A 5,381-nucleotide genomic window follows, 5' to 3' on the forward strand; every position below is an offset into this window, starting at 1 on the left:
ACCGCCACAACACAGTTGCTATACAAGTAAATGGAGGTGGCAGACATGGCAAACCACGTATGAATGCTGCACAGCAATGCTGCTGCCTGTCAAATGAAGGATAATGAATAGACCTATTCAGACCAATGTTAACTGTCATTTGCAAACCTCAGGACTGAATATAGCCTAACTGCATAGTGAATACAGATCACAAATATTTCACTATGATATCTTTTATATTTCAGGATTACCAAATCACAGCTCCACAATGGGTTCAGACATCATGACATGTATAGCTAATATATGTATACTGTTTTCCGACAATGCAATTGATAATAGAATCAGTGCAGAAGCTTTTACAAAATTACTTCAAGACCAATTTGGTAAACTAATCAAAGTGAGTATCTGTTTTTCCTCTGTTAGGTACAATGAAGAAATTATAGTTATTTTGTATTCACAACAATTTTTAAGGTCTGACATGAAGCTGCTGTTCAATTAATTGCCAAAACTTCAGGCAGACATCAACAAGACCCGGTTTATTCCAGTAATTCATTTATTGCAGAATGACAAATCCATGCAGTACTGATCTATTCATAAGTGTAAGCAATTGATGATTATCATAAGTGACCTGATACTGCAAAACAGCATGGGGGAATGGAGCAGGTCCTTCCTGCCTTATTCAGTCCCAAACCACCAACCAAAACCCCCTTTCCAAACATAGGTAAACATACATCAAAATAAACAATTATGGTAAATATATTAATTAAAAGTAATCCCCAGGTGTCAAACACTAGGCATATTTTAAAGTAGGTGTACAAAAAGTGAATGTCTGAAGTCACGTTCACTTCTTTAAAATATGTCCTATTAGTAAGCCAGTGCAATGGCACTTGGAATTTTTACAATTAGGAGCCTGTGAAAATGTCATTATGTATATTTCTCTTAGGACAAAAACTATAGATGATCCCGTCTTAGTGTTACACTCAAAGTTGTTGGAAACATTATTTCACTTGTGTGTGTCCCAATGTAACAAAAAACGTTCTCCTATATAACAATAGCAAATTTAAGCATTCTACTACATTACATTAACATGGTATCTTTTGTGATCCTTTTATTCAGAAGACTTTGTCAACAATTTTTGGGTAAATATATATTTGCATGAATATTACAAAAGTTGACCTGAGTTGAATAATAGGAATGTGTTTTTTTTTTTTACCAAACTTATCTTATTAAAACCAGGGAGATACTAATATATGTATTGAATTTTACAACTCAATGACCACCAATCTGTCCTCATAAAAGAAGATGTGTAATGCATTAGACTAGACTACTAAAGTTAAAAGAATATAAGATGCAGAAGCATCATCTTGATAAAAAGAGAGATAATGTTTTTTTTGACTTTTTGATTAACTGAAACTGTAAGTTCTCAACTTGGTATTGTGGTGTGGCAGTAGTGCCTGGATGCTTAAATGCCATACTTCACCTAATGAGCTGTTGTCCTCTCTTGTTGGTTTTTGGTTCATGGTTTGTCAAAGGGCACTGTGGTCAATGGCAACAAATTAAAAATCAGGGACTTTTCCCACTTTATTCTCAATTAAATGATGCAGAAATTTGGGTCAATGGGACTTGCTTCAGCTTGTACCTCCACATATCTATACCCACAAAAACAAGCTAACCACTTTGCAATGACAACCATGTAATAGCTGATCTTTAAAACTTCCACTATCTACACCCACCTATGTCAGAATAGCAAAGTGTTTATTAAGTACATAAGGCAATAAAAAAATAAATCAAAGTGTGATTTTTGGGGTGTTTATGCTTTCATGGGCACTTGTTTTGTCCAGAACTGCTTTGAAGTGGCCATAAGAATTATCAGTGGTGACTTTTTTTGTAGCATTAATAATGAGAAAGACAAAACAAATCGAAAAGGCCCATGGGTGAAATTATAATTTTCTATTCCTAAATTAAGGTCTTTGAGCATACATTACGTTTATCTACTATATGTTAAATGGAGACAAAAATGTACATATTGCTAATATCTGAGTTTTTCTAATGACCTGGCGCAACACATGTAATTTTAAACATTTTTTTTTAAAGAAGATAGTATATAGGAAAAATAACCTTAATGCTGCTATACTGATAGCACAGAATCATTATACATTTTTTGGGCTGAAGTGATTTTAGATCTGGCATTTGCAATTTAAGTTTAAATTTAAGTTTTAAATAATTAAATAAACTCCCAAGAATATATTTTTGAGGGAAATCTTTTAGTAGTGTATACCTAGTGTAAGGATATAAATGCTTAAATGGTTACTCAATCATTATATCTTTGACAAATGCATGATTCACCACTGTTTTGCTGATGGAAACTGGTATGATGGAAAGCCATGGAACAGACCAGGGAAGTTTCCTTCATCCTTCTCCTTTGCATTATTATTTATTGCAAAAGAAATGGCAGAGACAGACTCTGAACTAGCCCAAAAGGGAGCCAGGTGCAAGCGGAGTATCAGTCTAGCCAGCAAGAAAGCCAGGTGCAAGAAGGCTCCCCTTGACTTGGCTTCTTTGCTGGCTAACCAAACTGTCCATTCTCACCTGAAAGGGAAAAATATACATGGCTGCACAACACTAAATATTAGGTGCGATTTAAAGGGGTACAGGTAAATCGATCTCCAGTCATACACCCTCATTGCAGACCTCGGTTCAGGATATGTTCACACTGGCCATACCAGTCGCGCTCATTTCTACAGGATCATTGCTTTTTAATGATGAGACAATCCTTCTAGCCTAAAGCGGTTTATTTATAAAGTATGGAATCTGACATTTCCTGAAGCATTACCTGGTAAAGAATATTGGACCTGCAGACCGCCACAACACAGTTGCTATACAAGTAAATGGAGGTGGCAGATTTCACTATGATATCTTTTATATTTTAGGATTACCAAATCACAGCTCCACAATGGGTTCAGACATCATGACAAGTATAGCTAATATATGTAATGTGTTTTTCGTCAATGCGTTTGAAAATATAATTAAAGGAGAAGTTTTAAAAAAATTACTTCAAGACCAATTTAGTAAACTAATCAAAGTAAGTATCTGTTTTTCCTCTGTTAGGTACAATGAAGTAATTATAGTTATTTTGTATTCACAACAATTTTTAAGGCCTGACATGAAGCTGCTGTTTAATTAAATGCCAAAACTTCAGGCAGACATTAACAAGACACGGTTTATTCCAGTAATTTATTTATTGCAGAATGACAAATCCATGCAGTACTGATCTATTCATAAGTGTAAGCAATTGATGATTATCATAAGTGACCTGCTACTGCAAAACAGCATGGGGGGAATGGAGCAGGTCCTTCCTGGCCTGATTCAGTCCCAAACCACCAACCAACACCCCCTTTCCAAACATAGGTAACCATACATCAAAATAAACAATTATGGTAAATATAATAATTAAAAAAAACATTTCCCCAGTAATCCCCAGGTGTCAGACACTAGGCATGTTTTTAAAGTATGTGTACCAAAGGTGAATGTCTGCTTAAAGTCACATTCACTGCTTTAAAAAATGTCCTATTAGTAAGCCAGTGCAATGACACTTGGAATTTTTACAAAAATGTCATTATGTATATTTCTCTTAGGACAAAAACTATAGATGATCCCGTCTTAGTGTTACACTCAAAGTTGTTGAAAACATATTTCACTTGTGTGTGTCCCAATGTAACAAAAAACGTTCTCCTATATTACAAAAGCAAATTTAAGCATTCTACTACATTACATTAACATGGTATCTTTTGTGATCCTTTTATTCAAAAGACTTTGTCAACAACTTTTGGGTAAATATATATTTGCATGAATATTACAAAAGTTGACCTGAGTTGAATAATAGGAATGTGTTTTTTTTTTTTACCAAACTTATCTTATTAAAACCAGGGAGATACGAATATATGTATTGAATTTTACAACTCAATGACCACCAATCTGTCCTCATAAAAGAAGATGTGTAATGCATTAGACTAGACTACTAAAGTTAAAAGAATATAAGATGCAGAAGCATCATCTTAATAAAAAGAGAGATAATGGTTTTTGGGACTTTTTGATGAACTAAAACTAACTTCTCAACTTGGTATTGTGGTGTGGCAGTAGTGCCTGGATGCTTAAATGCCATACTTCACCTAATGAGCTGTTGTCCTCTCTTGTTGGTTTGTGGTTCATGGTTTGTCAAAGGGCACTGTGGTCAGTGGCAACAAATTAAAATTCAGGGACTTTTCTCACTTTATTCTCAATTAAATGATGCAGAAATTTGGGTCAATGGGACTTGCTTCAGCTTGTACCTCCACATATCTATACCCACAAAAAAAAGCTAACTACTTTGTAATGACAACCATGTAATAGCTGATCTTTAAAACTTCCACTATCTACACGCACCTATGTCAGAATAGCAAAGTGTTTATTAAGTACATAAGGCAATATAAAAATAAATCAAAGTGTGATTCTTGGGTGTTTATCCTTTTCATGGACACTTGTTATTATAGTATTTTCTTTCATATATTATCTCTACAGGAAAATAAACATCCAGATTCAATTAAGAAACTATTAGCGGCTGCAGAGCCTTACACGATAAATGAAGCCTCAAAGGATGACTTTATACATCTAATGTGCCTTTTACTCCAAAGTTATGCTAACGAGAATCTTCCCTAACCTTTAAAAGTAAATAAAAATCTATAAACTTTTGGATTCTTATGAACAAATCTTTATAGTTTACTATGCTTTACCAGTTACATGCAAACTGCTTCCATGCCTATTACATTCAATACAATGATTGTCCAACCTGTGGAAATTGAATGTAAATATATATTCTGCATAATTATTAAAATAAAATGATTTCAATAACATGTACTTGTGGTTGCTTTAACACATAAACTTTAAATCCATTCACGTGCACCTGATTTTCTTGTTAGCCATCCCAACACTTTTGCCTGGCTTGTGTGCTGATGAGCCCAGACTCTGAACTAGCCCAACAGGGAGCCAGGTGCAAGCGGAGTGTCAGTCTAGCCAGCAAGAAAGCCAGGTGCAAGAAGGCTCCCCTTGACTTGGCTTCTTTGCTGGCTAACCAAACTGTCCATTCTCACCTGAAAGGGAAAAATTATACATGGCTGCACAACACTTAATATTAGGTGTGGTTTAAAGGGGTACAGGTAAATCGATCTCCAGTCATACACCCTCATTGCAGACCTCAGTCCAGGATATGTTCACACTGGCCATACCAGTAGCGCTCATTTCTACAGGATCATTGCTTGATCCTGAAGCAGGTCTGAACTTTCCCTTACAGCCCCCAGGCAGACTATTAAAGTTACCTGTTTTGTGTTCTTTGCAGATCCTTCCATCCTTTGCAGATCTTGCATGTG

At 35.2% G+C, this 5,381-nt stretch overlaps 1 long non-coding RNA gene across 1 annotated transcript; it reads left to right on the plus strand.

The window, feature by feature from the left end:
* The first annotated feature begins 229 nt into the window (after positions 1-229).
* LOC140336261 (uncharacterized) lies at positions 230-4,868 on the plus strand. Its single transcript, XR_011921855.1, has 2 exons — positions 230-376; positions 4,537-4,868. It is a non-coding gene; the product is annotated as an uncharacterized lncRNA (long non-coding RNA).
* The last annotated feature ends 513 nt before the right edge of the window (positions 4,869-5,381 follow it).

Source organism: Pyxicephalus adspersus, chromosome 8 (genome assembly GCF_032062135.1).
Source record: "Pyxicephalus adspersus chromosome 8, UCB_Pads_2.0, whole genome shotgun sequence".
Classification (NCBI taxonomy): domain Eukaryota; kingdom Metazoa; phylum Chordata; class Amphibia; order Anura; family Pyxicephalidae; genus Pyxicephalus; species Pyxicephalus adspersus.